Source organism: Canis aureus, chromosome 38 (assembly GCF_053574225.1).
Source record: "Canis aureus isolate CA01 chromosome 38, VMU_Caureus_v.1.0, whole genome shotgun sequence".
Lineage (NCBI taxonomy): Eukaryota > Metazoa > Chordata > Mammalia > Carnivora > Canidae > Canis > Canis aureus.
Window position 1 is genome coordinate 5397556 of NC_135648.1, and position 22368 is coordinate 5419923.

General features: G+C 49.2%; 1 protein-coding gene and 1 non-coding gene across 8 annotated transcripts in view; both read left to right on the forward strand.

Moving 5' to 3' along the window:
• The window catches only part of PBX1 (PBX homeobox 1), a 325636-nt gene that overhangs the window by 133432 nt on the left and 169836 nt on the right, over positions 1-22368 (forward strand). The gene's annotated exons all lie outside the window — the stretch shown is intronic.
• On the forward strand, positions 6226-6330 carry LOC144307475 (U6 spliceosomal RNA). The gene has a single exon (XR_013374351.1). It is a non-coding gene; the product is annotated as a U6 spliceosomal RNA (small nuclear RNA).

Sequence of the window (22368 nt, forward strand, 5' to 3'; positions counted from 1 at the left end):
ACATCACTTAGTCTGATGATGATCCTTATATCTACTCTCCCACCCCCCAAATAAAAAGTTATAAAAGCAGAAGTGATCTTTGCCTCAGTAAGTTAGACTGTGATATTTGGAATTGAACTAGACAAGAAATGAAGTATCAGGAACCAGTTCCTCCTTGCCTCCAGGCATCAGACATGCTGTATCCTATTTGGTCTTAGCTTTTTCTCACATTTGCCCCTTCTGTTGGAATGCAGGCATTCCTCTGAAGCTTTGCAGGAAGTGCCTTAGACATGCTGGAGTCTGACCTTCCCTCTGTGGGGAGCATGTCTGGGGAATCAGTGTGAGTACCCTTCAGGGTACCCATCGTCAGGAGGGTTGGGCTCTGAGCCTGTCCTTTTCTCCATTCTGCCACAGACTGAGATGGAACAAAGAAAGTCCGTGGTCCCTTGCGTAGGAGTCAAGGGAAAGCAAGACTCCCACCTCTGAATGCTCTTAGGGTTAGAAGTGCCTTATAACTGTTCTAGGGTGCAAAGATGAGTGATAATAATGTTCCTGTTGGTAAAAACAATAACACACAGAGTATGTCATACTAATCAAAGCATTGTGTACACTGTACCTCTTGTTTCTGTCGGATGGAAGGAATTACAGGATTGCGTTTGGCAGTATTCAGTGAAAGGCCTTCAGTTAGTTGTTTTGCCTCCTGTCTCCTCATTCTTTCCTTATCCCAAATGAGTCTCTCTGGTAGTTACTTCTCACCATTCAGAGCTCAGTGTTAGCAGCCTCGCCCATCTGAAGTAACAGGGAGCCAGGACATTAGCATAGAAGGCCTCTATGTGACCAAAATAAAGGCGCCATGCACTTCGGACTGTGCAGTTGACTCATCAGAGAGCCCAGAGGCCACCACCCAGAATCTCTTTGATCTTATTTCAGACACAATTCCAATGGTATGGTTGTCTGGTCTTCCAGCTCTTGCCAGAATATATATGTGGTCATGACTAATCCTTACTGAGCACAGTTCGCCATTGCTAACTGCAGACCCTGGCTCGAGGGCTCACAGGTATTAACTCGGGTAATCCTCATGACCCCTGCTAGGAGCTGGGTAACAAGTTTGTCTCCATTTCCCCGGGGGAGGAAGGCACGAAAACAAGGGTCTATAGCCAATGGTTGGGTTTGGCTTCCATGATCTGGTCCTACAGCCGCGCTCTTAACTATAACACTACCGCCGTTGAAGAAGAGGAAGCTCCAGGAGGCAGAAAGACTGTGCAGAGGAGAGGAGAAAACTTGCACGGCCCAGCAGGTGGAGTTTATGTACAGTAGACAGGCAGGCTCCCACCTAGCAGTGGGTCTGGGTGGTAATTGGCATTCATAATGATAAATGATTTGGGTCACGAAGAGGAAGCCAAATTATGTTCAAGATTATCCATCTACCTATCTGTCTGGATATCTTTTTAAAGAAGCTAGATGGAAATATAACATGTTTTAAAATGATTTACATCCAGAATGATGAAAATAAACACAGTTTTGGTAACCACCTCCCCCGCGCCCCCAGAAGGTGGAGACGAGGCAGCTTTCCAGAGTGATTTATTTCTCGGTACTTAATGCTCCCTTGCCTTGCTGCCCGCTCTTGGGTTCCAGAGTTGCCGCTCCCTGGGTGTCTTCCCCCAGAACAAAGGTGGTGGGCCACCGGACTGCCTCCACCCCCTCTTGCTCCAGAAAAGATGACAAGAATTTATGAATCGCCCTGCACCGTGGATGGGGTGCCGCACGCTCCCTCAGCTCTGTGTTGCTCTGCCTCCACGGTGGCAGGTAGAGGGAGTGCAGTGCAGTGAACATCAGTCCTTTCGTGAACCACCGTGGAAATGGAAAGTGGTGGTGGGGGGGGGGGGTTGGTCAGGGGAGTCGAGAGGAGGGAGGGGGTTGGTGGGAATCACTGCTTTGTCTGAAAGGGAAGCTCTGTGACTGTCCCTTCAGGTCTGTGAGGTGTCTGTTGGATGAGAAGGAAATTCTTCTCTTCTTGGCTTCCACCTCCCCTGGCCCCTTTATTTTATTTTATTTTTTTTCTCCCTTTGTAGAATCCTATAAAATAAAAAAGCCCAGCAGAAAGGGAGCTGTGATGCTGTCGTCCCTGGCGTTGATGTTATTTATTTTCCTCAGTTGCTGCTCTGGAAGCCCGGAGTTGACAGAGCGGTTTTGTAGAATAGAAACATTATAGACTGTTACTGTCAGAGTGTTAAATGTGATGGATAGAGAAATAGAGGCGAAGGAGGGGACTTAATACTGAGAGCCAGGGTGCTCATGGGAAAATAAACCATCCGCATATAAGAAATGAATGAGGTAATGTGGCGGGAGGTAATGGGCTCTCGCAACATGCCGGAACAGAGATGCTTATTACGGGGCGTGCTTAACCCTTGGCACGCTGGCTCCCCTTTGTGGGTACCGGGGCTTCTCTCTGGGTCCCTCTGTGGGAGCCTGGGGGGCTTTCCTTCCGGCAGGGGAGTGGGAGTGTGGGGAGCAGGGGGCCTAGCATGTTCCTAATGACGCCTGGGACGGTGCATCAGAGAGCCTGGGTGCTCCCCAGGGGATCTGGGGGAGGAGGGGCTCTGCTGGTTTCTCCACTGGAGACCCATTGGGAGCACTTGGATTACTTGGGAGGGCGGGAAATTCCTGGTGCTTGGCTCCCTTGCTTGACCCCCCCCCACACTTGCCCCCCGGAGACGCCCTGCTGCTCTCCGTAGCTGGTGCCTAGCCCTGTGCCCCTGGCCCACCTGTCGGGGGGAGGGAAGGGCAGATAGGGTCATCTTTATTACCCCCCTGTCAAGCACGGTGCCTGCTGCAAGGTGAGCCCATCAGGTGGGCACCCTGCATGGATGGGACACCCCAGGGACCCAACCAGGCAGGTGGGGTGCAGTGCAGTGAGCTGAAATGTGGTCGGGTTCTGTGAGCAACATGCTTTTTCCCTCGGCACTGGGTTCCTGTGGCCTTTCCTACTCACTCTTGTGTCCTGCGTCTGACAAGGATTTAGTAAATTAGGAGGACTCAGCCGACCCGGGCCCCCCCCCCCCCCCATCTACCTGCTGGGTGGCCTCGAGTGAATCATGTACTCTCTGGGCGTTAGTTTCTTCATCCATAACGTGGCTAAATTTATTATCGGGAGTAAACATAATCACGCTTATGAAAGTGTTGGCAGGCTATAAAACATTGTGCAAATACCAAAGTATTACCATTATTTCTGTTGTTAGTAACAGGACAATAAACACGCATTAAGTGATAAAGTGAAGAACTTCACCCAAGAAATCGTGTTTTCAAGTCAGCGGCTTCGCGTGCTCCAAGCAGTGCCATCCTCGGCGGATGCTAAAGTGGTGGTCACATGGTCAAGGACACCGCCCTGGTGGGACGTTGGTTTCGTTGGGGACCCCGGGGACTGCAGTCACCCTACAGCTGGGGTATTCGTCTTCTCCTCTTCAAAGTTTCACGGAGCCGCTGGATTTTGGAGAGAGAAGGGCTCATAGAGAATGTAGATCGTTGGCCTTGATTCTGTTTGGAACATGCTGCCTGCTGGAGCTCGGACCCCACCTCCAGCAGCTGCTGGATGTTTCCCTGGAGCTCTTCCATCCAAGATCTTCTTCAGCCCAACCTCGTTCTCGGAGATGTGACTGCGCCCTATGAGGCCATGCCGCTAAGGGCCCTCATGATGATAAGATAGTCCACATTCTGGGGTTTTTTTTTTTTTTTTTTTTTTGATTGTCAGTTTGATTTCAGAGGTCCTTAGTATTTCCACAGGAGCAGGAGGACCTAGGTTGGGGGGCATGGTCGACCGTGCCAAGTCTCAGGTTGGCATAGGTTGACCACTGGAGGCGAGGGGCCAGTCTTACCTCCTGCTTCCTTTTCCTCTAGATCTCGTCCTCGCTTCTGGGTCCACACCTGCCAGACAGGGTGGAAGTCTTGCTTTTTCGGCTGCTCGTCCTGGGGATGTCCGGTCACCTGTCTCCGGTTTGTCCTGTGTATGTCTGGTCTCCGTCTGTCCTTCACACTTTGCTGCCTTATACTTTTCTCAACAACCATGGCCTGTATAGAATGTTCGTTTCTCTTGATTCCTCAGATTTGTAGACTATGTGTAACAGCTGGCTAGTTACAGTTTCTGGTGTTTGATTGTTTTGCATGAGAGCATCTTGTCTTATGAAGGATATTAAAAATTTCCTGAGAAAAGGGGTATATTCTGTATATATATATATTTTTTTCCCTATGATTGGCATTGCATTACCCTCTTTTCTATTGATTTGTCATCTGTTTGTCTCTAATACTTTCTTCTCCCTGTTTCCAGTCTTCCTCACCAGATTTTCAGTTCCTCCTAGAAAGAAGCATCGCCTGAGGTGTCTTTTGCTGTCCTAAGGCACCTAGTATATAACCTCCCTTGTTATTTTTTTAGCTTATTGACAGTTTTTTTTTTTTTTTAAGATTTATCTATGATAGACAGAGAGAGAGAGAGAGAGGCAGAGACACAGGAGGAGAGAGAAGCAGACTCCATGCCAGGAGCCCGACGCGGGACTTAATCCCGGGACTCCAGGATCGAGCCCTGGGCCAAAGGCAGGCGCCAAACCTCTAAGTCACCCAGGGATCCCCTATTGACAGTTTTTAACAGAAAATGTTCTGTTCCTGCCCATGTCTACTTTATGTGCTCAGACACCCTTATATCCAGCCTTAAATGGAGCAGGAAGGAATGCTAGGTGGACATGAAAAATAGTCCCAACTGATGACACAATCTTGTCTCTTGGTAAATAATATTGTTGACGCATTAGGGTGAGAGTAGCTTTGGCGGGGGTGCATCTAGGTCTGTGCTTAAGCATCTGCCTTCAGCTCAGGTCATGATCCCGGGGTCCTGGGATCGAGTCCCACATCGGGCTCGCCATAGGGAGCCTACTTCTCTCTCTGCCTGTGTTTTCCCCTTTCTCTGTGTCTCTCATGAATAAATAAATAAAATATTTTTAAAAAGAGAACAGCTCTGAGGGTAGAATGTGCTGGCGCATCTGAAGGCTTTCGACCAGTACCTGACACCAGAACTTGTTAGTTACCCCAGTAGTGCATTGGTGGTGGTCATGATGGTTGAAAGCAGGAACAGTCGCAGTAATGCCTGATGCCCTCTGGTCTGCCTTTTTTGCTCCATTTGTATTTTGAGAGAGTTCCGTATATTTGGGTAGAATCTGTAAGCTGAGGAAACCCCACGACTAGACCCTCTCCGTGTGAGTCTGCCTTGGGCTGCTGGGATCCTTCTGCCTCTTGCTTGTTCTAAAGGCTGGAGCCTGTCATGGTGTCTTCCTGATGGCCTCTGTGGTCCTGGGACATTGTCTTCAAATGTGTCCCTATAAAAGCCAGCTTCAGTTGGGTTCATGCAGCAGTGGGTGGGGAGGAGTGTATTTTTGGACCCAGTAGGTACAAACCCCTGGGTTTGTTTGAAACGTACAAGAAGGACAGTAACAAGGAAGAGGGGAGATCTGGCTCCTGGCCTTTTCGGGAGACTCTGCTTCTGTGCATCCAGGCCCCTCTAGGATGCCTAAAGTGGGCGGACATGGAGACCAGAGTTCAGGAGCAAAGTGGAACAAAGCAGAGAAGGGCAGTGGTTTCCCCTTGTGGATCAGCTATTTTTCTAACTCCCCTTCTTTTCTGTCTCCCAAGCCGTAGCTCACAGCGCTGTCCGTTTCACCACCTCTTAGCTCAGAAGGGTGTGCACTGGGCCCTTCCTCTTGGGAATAGGGAACTCCTTTCGGGGGGGAATTGCCGGTATCCTTCAGCAGGTGAGACCAGTTAGCCTCCAGAATAACCTGGGCTGCTTATAAAATGCAGAGTCACAGGCAGGTTTGCTCTCTGGCCTAGGAATCTGCGTTTCATAAATAACCTCCCAGGAAGTAGATTCCTGCTGCACATACCTTACTCGTTGGGAAATACCTCTACCTTTGCGCCTCCTCCCATTCCACCGTGGTGGTGCCTCACTTACTGGTCCTGAAGCTGAGGATCCACTGCTATGTGAGAGCATTTTATTATATTTTTTAAATATTTTATTTGTTTATTCATGAGAGACACACAGAGAGAGGCAGAGACACAGGCAGAGGGAGAAGCAGGCTCCCTGCGGGGAGCCCGATGCGGAACTCGATCCCAGGACACTGGGGTCATGCCCTGAGCCGAAGGCAGGTGCTCAACCGCTGAGCTCCACAGGTGCCCCAACCATGTGAGAGCATTTTAAATGCAGCCCGTGTGCTCACTTCAACAACACATATAAAAAATGAGAACAAGACGGAGAAGATTAGCATGGTCCTATCCAAGGATGGCGTACACATCTGTAAGGAAGTTCCTCTTAGTTCACTGAGCTCTGCACTTGTGATTTGTGCCCTTTCCTAAACCTGTTTTATATCCTGAAATTTAAAAAAAAAGCATCTGTTGTCCTTTAATTAATGGTCCTCTGACCTATGACCCCAACCCAAGAACTTTTGACCTGCATCAAGAACTTTTGAGGAGACTAGAGAACTGGTATTACAGATCCAGGGTGTTCCTGTAGACAGCTGTCCCTGAAGGGTTGGTAAGATGCAAGTGCCTACATCTTTGTTCAAAAATCTAGTTTGTAGCAGTTGCGGGGAATGGGTGGCAGGAGCGAGCAATGCCTCTCCTCGTTCCTCCTGTGCAGTCTGTGGTGACCACCGTCAGGATACCTGCGGTGTCCCCTGCACACGGGTTAGAATGTTGGCGGCTCGAACTGGGCCAGGAGAGCCTGTGACAGTGTTGCCCGGACACTCCTGGAGATGGGGATCATAAGGGGAGAGTGAGAGGGTGCCCTGGATTTGCATTCACAAACGTGAATATGCTCACGAGCTCCAGCTTTTTCCAAGATCTCGGAGATGCGATTGTGTTTACTCACGTGCACGTGCACTGCCTCCTGCTGATAGAGTTGTGTATTTGTAGGTACCGTTAGGCATTTCCCTTCCACGCCGCAGCTGCCATACCGGAGCCACCTGTCCACTTAGAGTTGGCTGAGTTGTGTGTGTGAGTGTGTGCCCTCACGTGGGTGTATGTGTATATGTTTACGCCTGTGTTTGGTGACCGGCCATCCTCTTCTCGTGGTCTCCTGTTAGGACTTGGTCTGTGCCACAGTGCAGAGATGCTTAACTTACCCTGCCGGTTCCACTGATGTCCAGCCACGACATGTCTTCTGATTTTTGAAAACTTGGTGTTTGCAAACATCCTTGTTCCTCTCTGATTTCCCCCCCTGTGCTATCGTAAATGTGTGAAGGCAGGGGAACTTCGGGACGATGGTCTAGAGATGAGACGGAGGAGAACGTGTCTGGATTGTGTGGGTAGTGGGTTACTTGGTATAGGTTTGTATCATTGGAGTTGAGTTATAGTGGTGGGACCAGGGGAGGGAGACAGACAGACACACATGGACATAGAGACACTCAGATACAGACACACAGACGCTCAGATACAGGCACAGACACACAGATATACAGACATGCAGACACACACATAGACCCACAGGCATTCAGATACAGACAGACACACAGACATACACATAGACGCACAGGCATTCAGATACAGGCAGACACCTAGACAGACACAGACAGACACCCAGATACACACACACACACACACACACACACACACACATAGATACCCAGATACAGACAGACACACACACACCATAGACAGACACACAGACACACAGGCATTCAGATACAGACAGACACACACAGACAGACATCTGGACAGACACAGACAGACACCCAGATATAGACACACACACACACACACACAGATACCCAGACAGGCAGACAGATACACACAGATACCCAGATAGAGACAGACACATACGCCTAGATACAGACACACAGACACCCGGACACACACACACACACACAAGCACACAGACACCCCGATGTAGACAGACACACAAACACACACACAAAACTACACATATACATACAGCACACACACATTCAGATACAGACACAGAGACAGACAGACACACACACACAGTATCTGTACTGACTCTCATGAGCCTGAACTCCTTCTGGCGGGGATGACCTGTTAGCCAAGGGCCCAAGCCTGCGGGTGACAACATGGGTCTCTCTCTCTCTCTCTCTGTCTCTCTCTCTCGGTCACAGCCATTTCTGCCGGCTGCACTCAGTTTCTGCCTGAACCGAGAAGCCCACATACTCTCAGGCCTGAGATGGGGAGGAAAGGAAAAGGAATGGCCTGTCCTCTGACCTTTCCTAAACCTCTTCTCCGCACAGCTCCAACAGCGCCCATGAGGACCGCGCCGCCTTGTTACGGTGGGCTCTGGCATTCAGAGCCACTTCCCTACAAATCTCTTTTTCTTGGCATTTCCTCCAATTTAACCACCCCTGAATTGCATTTGAATCAGTTGAGAGAAAGAGAGAAGGGGAGGAGGCTCCCCCCCTTGCTCTTGGAAAAGCAGCTCACAACCAGCTTTATTTGGTAAAACGCTGCAATAGATGCTTGTCAGAAATAATTTATTCCTGTTAGCTGTAATCTGAAGGAAAACAGATACAAGTCCTATAGTTAAAAAAAAAAAGTAAAGTAGTCTTGCTTTCGCTGACAGTACAAAGGTGTCATATACAAGAAGGATTGACACAGACCAAGGGGTCTTGTGGGAAATATGATAATAACTATAAAGAAGACAGATTATTCCCCAGTTGCCAACATTCAAACCTTTTTACAGTCAGTTCAAACATATAAAACTTTATTGCTCTAGCAGAAAGGGGAACAATTTCTGGTTGCACAGCTTTCCCAGGGCTGGGTTTATACTGTCTGTGTTATTGCTCTATAGTGGCATTTTAAAGTTTATTGAACAAGACTTTTACAATTGAAGGAAGTATATAAAACTGTAAATTTATTAGATTTTTCAGGATAAGTGCCCTTTCTAGTTGTGCTCAAGAATTCGGAGCTACGAGAAACTGCTAGTTACAAGACTTATTAATATTAAAGGCTGAGACTACGCACATTTTATACCTTAACCGGTCTCAAAAATAATATTATTATATTACTGGGCGTCAAGGCTCTGATGCTGTGGAATTGGATGGCTACACACATGGAGGACTCTGAAATACCAGACGTGTTTATTTTTCACTGGCTAAAAAGTTAGCTCTTGTTATATCTTACTTTATCTGATTTGAAGGAATCGGTCAGGATTACTCCTCTGTTCGCTGAAGATCTCTCACGGTGGTTTTTCGGTCAGACTCTTGCTTATTTCCCAGCATTTCTCGGTGGAGGGCTACCGTGTTGAGTACAGGTGATGGGCTTTTGGAGCGTATTTTACGTGAGGTAATGTATCGTGATCTCCCCCCCCAAAGCAGCTAAACATTCAAATAATCGAAATGCTGCTAAAAGGAGTTCTTTATTATGTTTTTCAACTTCTCTCTTTTTAAATTTTTTTAATTAAAAAGTTTTTTATTTCTTTTTTTAAAAATTTTTTTATTTCTTTTAAAAAAATTTTTTTTTTATTTCTTAAAAGCCTTTGAGGGACCTGACTTTAGGAATTTTGTAATGTTTGTGATCATCTGTATCATGGTTTCTGACCATCTGCACTCTAGATTTTTTAGGCGAGAAGATTCTTTGTTGTGGGGGCTGTGCTCTGCTCTGTAAGGTGTTCAGAGGCATCTCTGTTCTCTACCATAGTAGGCAGTGTCCCCGTTATTCCAGCCAAAATGTCTCCAGACATTGCCAGGTGCCCTCTGGTTGGGGGAGGGGTAATCATCCCTTGTTAAGAAGCACCCATTTATTTTATTTTTTATTTTTTTAGAAGATTTTATTTATTTATTTGACACAGAGATGGAGAGAGCACAAGCAGGGGGGAGCAACAAAGGGAGAGGAAAAAGCAGGGCTCCCCGCACCTGATGTGGGGGTGGAGGATGTGGGGCTCGATCCCAGGACCCCGAGATCATGACCTGACCCAAAGGCAGACGCTTAACCAACTGAACCACCCAGGTACCAGAAGAACCACTCACTTACCCATTATTATAATATGTCTTTGAAAACAAATTTTTTTACTGTAAATAATAAAGTATATGATGTGGGTTATATCTGGTAATTAAAAAAAAAAAAAACCAGTTACCCAATATGGTCAATGACAGGCTTTTTTTAACTTTCAGAAATGTCTGACTGTGGACTTCTCTTCAACAGTGTGTTTGTTACCCAAAGAATATGGCCTAACTCAGTCTTTGAAGTGTTCTGTGGAATTTCTCGGGGCTAAATTACTCCATAATAAGAAATGACCTGTTTGCTTGCCTGAGTCCGACGGCCCATGTTTACGGGTGTATCCATCTCTGAGTCTGGAGGGCAAATTCTTTCTGTATTATCTTAGGGTTCACCACTTATATATATGTTAGCCTCTTTGATTTTTCAAACGCATGTGCAGAATCATATGTACATACACATACACACATTTACATTACGAGCCTTTCGCAGTGAAGGATTTCAGAGGGACGGAGACATTTGGATTATAATTTTCTCACTTGACATATTTAATGTGGATGTACCATCAACTTGCCTTTAATTTTCAATTTGTGTTCGAGAATTTTTTTAACCTCATCAGAAGGTTTTATTAGTGGATACATTAAAAACATTCAAAGAGGTTGTTTATAGCACCTGTTCACCTTCGTGCCACTTAATGTTAGGGAAGTACCTACGTGTGAATGGCACTTTGATTTGGGATTTTGTGCTAATTTGCCTAAAATTAGCCATAGCGTTTAGAGAATAATTAAGACAATATGTTTTCAAAAGAGAGTAAATTATAACAGGCCTTTTGTTTTTTATTGCTTGCTGCAATTTTGGAAGTCTATTTGCTTTTTCCCCCTTCATTGTAAAAATTTTAGACACTTGTGACTTAGGTGTACCTCGAAAGTGTCTTGCTTCTGTTACTATTTTGTGGAGCCACTGATCTTTCCTGTCCCCGTGGCCTTGGATGGTTGGTGATGTTAGCCGTGAGGCAATGTGTCCTTTCTCCTCCTCTTGCCATCTCTCTAGGTCGTTGGGCCCCTACCCTGTCGGTGCATCCGAGGTTCTCTTGTGTGAGGATGTGTGACATCCCTAAGAAGCATGCTATAACTCACTTTATTTATTGATGTTTTTCTGGTAAGCTGGATATAAAATACGTGATTGGAAAGCAGATCATACAATTGGAAAGTTGGTGGGTCGCCTCTGGTGATCCTCTTAGTAAGTCAAAGGGTGTGTTCACCATCACCCCTCTAGCTACATTTGGTTTCCTTATGTCATAATACACCTTGCTTGACTTTTTCAACTACTAATATCCATAGCCATGTGGTACCCGTCCAATATGGCAGCTGTGGAGTTACGCGTGAGTCATGTGGCCGTCTTTGAACTTGGCCATCAGAGGAGGTGCTTAGCCCCTATGCGGCGGGCTCCCACCCCTACAAATGATAGCGTCCACACTTCATGAAGTTAAAGAATGCTTACGGTCTGTGGTGTAACTTGTCATGAGAACCCGACACTGAGTCAGGCATCCACAGCCCTCCCCTCCAAAGCACTCCTGGTGAAGAGCAGAGTCTTCTTCAGGTCGCGCTAACCCCTGGATCCCCAGGTCCTGCTCCCAGGCACCCTGGGGGAAGGGGCAGATCGCCGTCTTAGGAGAACTGTGGCCAGGTGAAAGGAGTCACTAAAGGAGACCAGAACCCCAGGCAGAGTTGGGTTCCGTGCATGTCCCAAGTTCCTGGCCGGCCTCGGCCAGGCCGCCACCTGCGGCGGTGGGTCGCCGAGGCCTGTGGGCTCCTCCAGGCTGAGAGGGAGCGAGCAGGAACAGCACGAAACAGCAAATGTCAGGAAAGTGGTAAGCCCTGAATCTTTTATGAGACCTTGGGTATTCTGATCACAGCTCCGCTGACACTGAGATGGGAATACAGATTACGGGAGGGGGCGGCTGTGACATGAAGCCCAGGCTTAAATCTTCCCAAGGTTTTAACGTGCCTCGCCATATGAATATTTTGTTATTTTATTTGGCGCCGTTCCCGCAGGAGGCCAGGAGAGAGAGCGCTGGCCGAGCCTGGGCCAGGGCAGGGCCCGAGATGCGGGAGCTGAGAACCACACTGTGGCTGATGAGGCTCACACCCTTGTACGGCTGTGCGTGTGTGTGAGTGTGTGAGTGTGTGAGGCAGTGTGAGGGTGAGAGACTGAGAATGCGAGTCTGTGTAATAGTGTGTGTGTGAGGAGGTATGTGAGATTTCATGTGAGAGAGTATTGGAACGTGAGTGTGCATGTAGGGTGTGTGTGTGAGAATGAGTGTGTGTGACAGTGTGAGAGGAATGTGAGTGTGTATGTGAGAGAATGTGAGTATGATTTGAGAATGTGAGAGAACGAGTGTGTAAGACAGTGTGTGTGAGAATGAGTGAGTGTGTGTTGGAGACAGAAGGTGTGTGAGAGAATGACTGTGATGTGAGAGAAAGAGTGAGAGAGACCTGTGAGCATGAGAGAGAATGAGTGCGTGAGACTGTGTGAGATCGCGTGTGTGAGAATGAGTGTGAGAATGGGTGTGGGTTGGAGACAGAAGGTGTGTGAGTGTGTGAGAGAATGAGCGTAATGTGAGAGTATGAGAGAGAACTGAGAGCATGACAGAATGAGTGTGTGAGACTGTGTGAGAGAGAACGAGTGTGTGTAACAGTGTGCGTGTGTATATGTGTGTGTGTGTGAGAGAATGAGTGAATGTGACAGTGTGTGAGACTGTGAGAGAACGAGTGTATGTATGTGTGTGGGGAATGTGAGTGAGTGTGTTGGAGACAGATAGTGTGTGTGAGTGTGTGAGAGGCCACGTGTGAGAGAGACCTGTGAGCATGAGAGAGAATGAGTGTGTGAGACTGTGTGAGAGAGAACGAGTGTGTGAGACAGTGTGAATGTGTGTGTGGGAGAGAATACGTGCTGGGGGGATGTGAATGCGCGTGTGAGCCAGGGAGTGTGCACGAGAGCACAGCTCCCCGGGAATCGTGTCGCGTGTCAGGCCTGGATGCTAAGGCCCTCAGACCTGCTTATGAATTCCCTCGGCTTCCGGTGAGGGAAGGAAGGAAAAGAGCAAGGCCCTGAGCTGCCACGAATTGCTCGCCTGAGAGCTTGTCTTGGGAATGCAGATGGTTCAGGGGCCTCCAGGCTGGGGTGGCTTTTAGGGAAAATGGGGGGAAGCCACGAGAACGTGGGGGCCTGTGGGGCCGCGGGACACGCGAGCGAGGGACGCTGCCGCCCCGAGGGGAGGCCGCAGGCCTGTGGCGGGGCGGCGCGGCCAGGGGCTCGCCGTGGGCCCGGCCGGGGCGTGAACTTGCGGCCGAGCTCAGGGGAGGCCCGAGGGTGCAGCCGGCGCGGACGGGGCGGCCCTGACGGAGGCCGAGCGTTGGCCGAGCCCCAGAGCCCCAGAGCCCCAGGGAGCCGCAGGCGCCGTGAGGGCCGCCGTGAGGGCCGCGCAGAGCTAGACTTTGAACTGCTTTCCCGGAGCACGACTTGGCAGCGCCTTCGAGCGTCTGGATTCCGCTTCTCCACACGTGTCCGCATCTGGAGGGTCGCGCGCTGGCCCGGAGCCAACCCGGAGCCAACCCGGAGCCAAGCGGCGAGGCAGGCGGCGAGGCGGGGAGCCGGCAGCCCGGCACGGGCCACGGGGCAGGCGGCGCTGTGGGCGCGGGGCCCGGGGGCGGCCTTGTCTCTCGTCGGAGCCGTTGCCCAGCAGAGGAGCGGTGTGAGGGGCACGCGGGGGTGACTGAGGCGTCGTCATTCATCAAGAAGAACTATTTGTATCCAGTGACGCGGAGGTGTCAGGCTCTGGTCTAAGTGCCTTTAGCATATGTCACCTTCACAGCAAATCTGTGGCGCAGGTACTTCATCCTCACCTTAGCGATGGAGGAGCCAGGGCTGAAGCAGGCGTAGGGGAATAGAGCCGGGTTTTGCCATTCATTCATTCATTCATTCATTCATTCATTCATTTTAGAGCGAGAGAGCAGGTGTTGGGGGGAGAGGGCGCAGCAGAGAGAGAAAGAGAGAGAGAATTTCCAGAAGACTTGAGCACGGAGCCCGATATAGGGGAATAGAGCCGGGTTTGCCATTCATTCATTCATTCATTCATTTATTTATTTTAGAGCGAGAGAGCAGGTGTTGGGGAGGGAGGGCGAAGCAGAGAGAGAAAGAGAATTTCCAGAAGACTTGAGCACGGAGCCTGATGCGGGGCTTGATCTCACGACCCCAAGACCGTGACCTGAGCCGAAATCAAGAGTCGGACACTCAACTGACAGCCACCCAGACCCCCCACCTGGCCGGAGCCGGGTCTGAATCAAGGCTGTCTCCAAGGAGCTTGGCCTCAAACCCCCACCTGGCACATTTGGCCTGAATCTGTTCCTTCCCTCGAGCCCCCACTCACTGAGCGCCTAGCAGATGCCACGTTCCATGCGGGGTGCTGGGGGTGCACACTGGGGGAACACCGACCCCATGCCCACCGTCATGGGGCACCCAGGCCAATCGGCAGTGGCGGTGGTGCCACAGGTGCTCCGAGAAGGCTACCCATGGTCCACAGTGGCGGCCAGTCTGCATAGACGGGATGGCTGCATCCCACCCAACTTTTTGAGGTCCCCTTTGTCAAAATCGGCGTCCCCCGAAGGCTCCATCTGCCTCCGTTGTTGACACCCAGAGAGCTGGCCTTCGTTCCATGAAAGTTTCCAGAAGCTTCGCAGGGGAAGAGGGGCTTGTGGACAAAATGGGAAGCAGACCCACCAGAGAAACAGGCCCAGCTGCTTGTTGCAGGAAGTTCTCTAGCCTCGTTAGCCCCAAATTGTAGCCGAACAAAGCTAGGTCCATGGAAACAGAAAGAATAAGTAAACAAGAAAAGAAAAGGAGAGAAAACCCCACTTTAACTTGAATAACCCACCGCTGAGCCGGCTCCTGAGTTCAGAGTGGGGGATTCTCATGTTTCCAGGATATTTTCAGATTCTGATGGTAATTAGGGGAAGACCATTGTGACCTTGAAACTTGGTCTGGGGGGACTGAGCTGAGGACCACCAAGACATTGCACACAGACCACCCACGGCAGATGCTTGCATGGATCTGCTGGCCAGTCGTAAGGTTGTCTGCGAGGCAACCTAAGCCCTATTTTGTAGGGCGAGTTGGAAGGGTGAGAGCAGGTGTTGAAAAGCCATGAAAAAAAAAAGGATTAAAACAAACATGTGCCTCAGGCTCATTTCAGCTAGCAGCCGGACTTCCTCTCTCTTTCTCTGAATTTGATATTATTACAGGAACATTATCACAGACTCAATTTTCAGTCGAGAGTGAAAAAGCAGTCAGCTCTGGGGGTGGCTTCTCGTGAGCCCCATAAATCCGCAGGGAGGAGGGCACGGGGTGGGCAGACAACACCAGGACCGGTGTAGGCCGTCACAGTGCCAGGACACACTGCGTGGTGTAGGTGCAGCCAGGGAGCGGGTCACGGGGCACACCGCGGAGTGTCGTTTCGAGGGTTAAACGGGCGAGCGTGTGTAGGATTGGGGCCTGCACGCCGTGCTCAGCGAGTATCAGCTGTTGCTCCCATTTCTTCCTGGGCAAAGTGACGCCATCCTCTCTCTGCAGAATGAGAAGGTGACATCCCAAAAAGAGAGGCACCGTCGTGGGTAGGAAGGAACTTCTTTGGGGTTCCCTTAACTTGTTCCCGTTTTCTCATTTCAGTTCCCTGCTTGTCCTTATTGGAAGGCTTCCAGAAGTAGAGTTGAAACTGGGGACCTTCTCCAGTGCTGTTGAATTGATGGGGTGTGTGCCCCGGTGGTGTGAGGGGCCACCTTTCTTCCTATGGGGACAGAGAAGGCCCATGTAGGGGATTCAGGATGAAGGAAGGGGATGACCAGGTTGGAGATACCAGATTCCTTCCAATGTTGAACAGAAGAGTGGACAGTGACAGCTGAGTCCAAGGGACTTGGAATCCACCTGCTGTCGCTGACCCCATCTGGCCTGCTCGCCTCACACCCTCCTGCCATGGGCCCTTCTTCCCCCCTGCTCCTCACCCCGTCCACTTGCATGAGGGGAAATTGCGTCACCCCCTGAAAGGACCGGGTGGCTGTTGGCCATGGGCCCTCAGCGGTGACCCAGGGCTGCACCGTCAGCCACCGAGACGTCTGCTGACCGGGGGGCAGAGGCATGGATGCTTCTAGCAAAACTTTTACCCTCACGAGTTTTTCTTTGGGTCCTTGCTGCCTCCCTCCCCTGCGATGCCCCAGAGGGTTGACTTTCTGTGACAAGCCTGAGAAACAGGTCTGTCGGGGAAGAACATGGGGAGAAACCGGATTTGGGAAATTGCTTTCAGGACACGCAATCTCCACAAGCACGGGCCTGTCCCCCACAAGCGCAACCGTGGTTGTTGCCCGTGTCTCTATGAGAAGAGTTGAAGGGAATGATATAGACGCTCCGTTACGGATGTCCAGCCGCCGTGGGCCGAGGGCCTGCTACGTGCTGGACGCTGGCGTGTGGCGCTCATTGGTGGGAGGTCTCCGGTCGTGCTTGGCCGTGGGGAGGGGACCCCGGTGGGGGGAGCAGACAGGTTCTCGGAATGCAGTTGGGGGCTGAAGAGCTGAGACAACTGAATTGGTTTCCCCTGTTTCCCTTTGCTAGTTTTTTTTTTCTTTCTTTTCTTTCTTTCTTTCTTTCTTTTTTTTTTTTTTTTTTTTTTTTTTTTTTTTTTGTCTTTCTTTTCTTTTCCATGAGAGAATCAGAAAGGTCCCATCTGCCTTTTAGGGGGAGGGTCTTGCTTGGTGACTAGTAGCATCTGGGGTAGGGTCCAGTTCATTATGCCACCCAGAATATCAAAGCAGTTTAGGCGTTGGAGACCAGGGAAGAAGAAGGGATTTAAACACACACACACACACACACACACACACACACACACACACCCCACAACCCTGCTGCCAATCGGGTAGCTCTCTCTGCTGTCTGCAGGCTGCTGCTACCCACTCGTTACAATTAAAATGAAGTGTCCGTCAGCGGCTATCTTCTCTGTGTGGCCCATATGTTTCTGAGCTGATACTGTCCGGATTATTCTGTTCGGGAAAACGATAACGGCTGTTTATAACCTTGGCAAACACTGAGGCTTAATCAGGCTGGAGCACATTTTCACCAACTGGCTGATAACAGGCTGTTAGCAGCCTTATCGCTGGGGAGAGATAGGCCAAAATAAGCAGATCTGTGAGCACAGGAGCCCAATCGAGTGGTACACACTCTGGCCCCAGCTTTATTTTTAGATTCCCTTTCCCCGGTTGATATCAGAAGGCGCAGAGGAAGGAGGTGGGGTGGGTAGTAATGTGTGCCCCCGTGGGATGTTAATCAACATGAGAGGCAGAGGGTCAGCCCGGCTTCCAGTGCTCCGGGCTCCCTTCAAATGAGGGAAAACACGTGCAGGTCTTAGGAGACAAAGGAAGGGAAGGGGCTCTGTTTCCTGGCCTGGTGTGTGGGCCCCGATGCCTGTTGGGCTCAGCATCTTCCCGCCGTTGGAGGCTCCATCTGGACCGGCCGGCATAGGTGCTGGGCTCTTCCTCTGTAGGGAAGAGCCTGCTTGTGCTTTCTCTCCTGCTGTAGGGCCTGGCTTGTGCTTTCTGTCTTGGTGGCCTCCCTCCGGAGTGACAGACCCTGTCCCATTCATCGTCCTCGCGTGGGCTTAGAGGCCACACAGTGGGCCGGGTCAGTGGAACACAGACAGGAGAACGGACACTGAGTGGGAGGCCCAGGGACCAGCATAACCCGAGGCCCCATGGAGTCCTGGACTGGTGACTGGTTCTCAGCCCCCAGGGAGGCACTACTGTGTGCGTTTTCAGAGCGGCCCAACCTCCTGCCTCTTGGGATGGTCTTCAAGGACGAGCCCTTTGGACCCGTCCCCATACAGTGAGAGATAAAAGCCAGATCCACAGCTAGCTTTTTTGCTTCTGGACCCGGTTCTCCGAAACAAGTTACTCCTGAGCCTTGACATGTGTGCGCTGCTAGAGCAGGTAATGGATTTGAGACAAAAAGATAGAGGTGAGGCCGTCAAGCGTGTGATGGAAATACACGTCGGAGGGGACGCGGAATGGCGATGGGCAGCAGATGCCAGAAAAAGAAGGCAAGCGGGAAGGTGTTGTTTGCCGTGGACAGTGGAAGTCTTGATGTTTCCTCTGCATTCTGCAGAGACCGTCCTCTCCGGAAGAGCATTGGGCATCTTTCTGTCTGCTTCCGTCCGTGGGTCCGTCTCCATCTCTCTTCTCCCCTTTCTTTCCTGTCCTCTCCCTGCTTGCTCTGCGCAGCTGCCCCGTTCCCGACTCACTTTTGTCTGCCTAAGACCCAGCCAGTGGAGTCAGGTGGCGGGAAAGAGGGGCAAGCGGACCCGTGCATGGGGGGAGGGAGGCGTTTTCAGGGGCGCACAGATTGAAGTAAGCACAGAAGGCAGCGGAGAGCATTATTACCATTATCATGCAAATCTATTTACAAGGCTCCCTTTATTCATTAATCTTTGAATAGCAGAACCGTTCATACAGCCCTGAAATAAGAACCACCTGTGCCTCTACAACCAAAAAAATTAAAAAAAAAAAAAAAAAAAGATACGGGCGTTAAGGACAAATGATATGTGGGAGCAGGAAGGGAAAAATTAAATATAAACAAATCCAATCATTCTGTCATTTAGATCTCCACGTATATGATTTTACAGCTCCCCTGTTGCAAAATGGCCAGCTGATGGGCAATTTAGGAGACGTCCCCCAAGTTGAGAGAAAATCTCGGGGGAGGGCTGGAAATGTAATCAAATGACTCCAACAGTCTGTGTTTAAAAATCCAAACACAGGTTTTTCTGCACCAATTCTTAATTCTCCTGTTTGGAAGTTAGTGCCCATAAATGGAATCTAAATGATCCGGGTGAGTGTTTCAGAGCTGCTGGTGGACTCAATATAGAGGAATCTCTTATATTATTGTCACTGAATTCATCATAATATAATATAAAAATCTAAATCTGGAAGAGACCTTACATATGATCCAGTTCAATCCTCTCACTGTCTATTAAACCTTTAATTAAGAGTTCTTTACACGTACTCCACATCCCCATTTGTCACATGGCACATAGGCTGGTTACATTATCTTTGGAGCGGTTATTCTTACAGGGAGCAACATAGCTCTTGCAAACACTTATTACCCTGTGTTATAGGCAATTAGCAGGGGCTGCAGGGAGATGCGGGGAAGGGCTCCAGCTTTCTTTGCCACTGTTGCTAAGATGGCAGGATACCAGTTAGAAAGTCCACAGAAGAGAACATCTCCCACGTAGGGCTAAGCCTCTTCTGAGGAAACCTACAAGAGTGCCAACAAAATGCAATGGCCTCCGCATCCCTTTCAAGTGGACCTGACGTTAGCTGAGCCTGACAGATCCTGACAAATCCGTCAAGACGTTGGCTCCTTTAGTTCTAACCACCAAACATTATTGCTCACAAGTGTTAGAGTCACAGAATCTTAAGAGCCAGAGGAACCCACCTGAAGAACTACGTCCTGGTTGTGTAGATGAAGAAATCGAAGCCCCGGAGAGGGGACTGGAGCTGCCTGGTCCGTCTGAACGAGGGCTCCAACTCTAGGGATGAAGAGGATCTCCTACCTTCTAGCTCAGCGCTTTTTCATTTTTATGATGACTTTATAGGGTGATTTAGTTGTAGGATGAAGAAGTTAAAATAAATCCCTTAACTGTCCATGCCACTGTGGACTCATCTAAAATAAGGATTGTAATTCCTCAGTTGATTTTTAAGTTCCCCAGGAGCTGGGCCTGTGCCATCCACCTCCGCCTTTCCCGGGTGCACGCTCTGAACGTGGAGCTGCTCAATAGATGTTGACTACTGAATATTTGAATGAATATTTGAATGAATGAGTGAATGAATGAATAAATGAATATGACTTTTAATTGGATTTCTCAAGTGATGACTCTTTCATTAAACGATTGATCTAAGTTGGGCGCATATTCCCAGCCACTCATTTCTTAAATCTGTTTCAGGAGAAACAAAGAAAAATGGTGATGAGGCCTTTGGCAGTTCTGGTGAAAGACCTCTCGGGACTGCAGAGGCCTGTTTATAATCGAGGAATTTTGTTATTGTTCGTTTGCCTTGTGGTTGGTGGTTCGCAAAGCCCATGCTCCTGAGGGTCATTTGACTTTGAGGTTCTCGGTAGTTAGAGTCTTTCCATTTTTCCCAGCGATGGAAGGGGAGTTTGCTTCTTTTCTTTTCTTTTCTTTTCTTTTCTTTTCTTTTCTTTTCTTTTCTTTTCTTTTCTTTTCTTCTTTTCTTTTCTTCTTTTCTTTTCTTTTTTTTCTTTCTTTTCTTTCTTTCTTTTCTTTTTCTTTTTTTCTTTTCTTTCTTTCTTTCTTTCTTTCTTTCTTTCTTTCTTTCTTCTTTCTTTCTTTCTTTCTCTTTCTTTTCTTTCTTTCTTTCTTTCTTTCTTTCTTTCTTTCTTTCTTTCTTTCTTTCTTTCTTGATTTTTCACTTATTTGTTTGACACAGAGAGAGTGTGTGTGAGCACAAGCAGGAGGAATGGTAGGCAAAGGGAGAGGGGGGAGCAGACTCCCCGCTGAGCAGGGAGCCTGATGTGAGACTTGATCCTAGGACCCCAGGATCATGACCCAAGCCGAAGGCAGATGCCCAACCGGCTGAGCCACCCAGGAGCCCCGGAAGGGGAACTTATAAGGCACCCTGGGTGGACACCTTATGTAAGTTGCTTCCTGCTGTTCTCTAGTGTCTAGATGACCCCTGTGTCCAAGCAGGTACTTGGTAAATGGAGGCGTTAAATGGAGGTAGGTCTACTTTGACTCCACTAGCCCATGCCTTGGAAGTGAGAAGCCGAATTGCAAGTCTGAATTATCTGAATTGATTCCTCTGACTCAGAAATCCTGGCCAGGATACGCTTTTCCCCTCAAAGCATACATTCTGTCAGTTGGCTAAAAATCTGTGTCTTTGGACCTTAACTCTTGTCACCAGGGCCCTTTGTATCCTAGGCTTGTCTCCCCATCACCCTGAGAGGACTATGCACAAAAGCTGATTGTCCACCTAGGCTTCTGAAGGTGGCCGTTCAGAGGGTCAAAATCCAAGGCGGAGAGATTACTTGGGGAGGGGGTCGGCTGGGTTCTTTTGAATCGAACTTGCTTCTCAGAGGCACGTGACTGGCATATTTGGGTCATTAAATATAAAGACATTCCTACTTATGAATTGTGCCAGCACGATGTTTTCAGATCGTATGAAAACGGTGTGTGTGGCGACTGCCAAGTAGTGTTTTTATGCGTGTGCCTCTGAACACACCGCCCACTGGTCCGTGTTGTGTAAGACGGTGGTGCTGTGCTCCAGAGGCCGCATCATTCATGCTGAGATCTTAGAACCTTCCTTAAACATCCAGTCATTTACGACTCCTGTGAGTTAAATAAATAATAAGATCCTTACCCCCTTGAACAAAATAGGAAGACTAAAATTTTGAAAAATTAGGCAATTTGGCTCCAGGCGGAATGTGCAGCAAAAGCATTAACCGGTGAACCCACCCTCGGCACCAGCGGCAAGGATTCCTCCCGTGAACATGTTTGTAGCGGGAGGTTGCCGTGTGGCTTCGAGAGGGGCTTTGAGTCTTCGGACTGACACTCAGCATCTGGGAGGGGCCTGCTCCTGAGTTGCAAACAGTTAAAGAGAGAAAAAAAAAGACAAAACATACACAATCAAGATCTTCCCTGTAAGACCAAAGGACACCATTGGTGGGATTAGCTCCGTGGAGTACGTAGTTAAAGTATTAAAAATTGTGATACAGATGATGCTCAGTTTTGGAGGTGGAGAGCACTCACGTTGCAGGGTCGTGGTGGGGGGGACTTATGGTAGGGGAAGGGAACCCGGGCTCTGAGTTGAAAAATGGGTAGGATGGAAGTCAGCATAAGGTGGAAGAATGGGCCTTGCTTTTGAAGCAAACCAAATAAATAAAGGCAGAAAGATGGGAAAGAGGGTGATGGTTTTGTAGTAGCTCTTACTATATCTCAGTTTCCCCTCTGGTAAAAATAAAGGAAATGGTACTGGTTAGGAGTGTGGCACCAGGGATCCCTGGGTGGCGCTGCGGTTTGGCGCCTGCCTTTGGCCCAGGGCACGATCCTGGAGACCCGGGATCGAATCCCACATCGGGCTCCCGGTGCATGGAGCCTGCTTCTCTCTCTGCCTGTGTGTCTGCCTCTCTCTCTCTCTGTCTGTGACTTAAATAAATAAATAATAAATAAAATATTAAAAAAAAACAAATTTATAAAAAAAAAAAAAAAAAAAGGAGTGTGGCACCATGGGCAGGACAGTACAGTGTGACATATTCTCGGCTGCCTGGGTGGGTTGCTCTGTGTCTCACCTGCATGGGCATGGCATT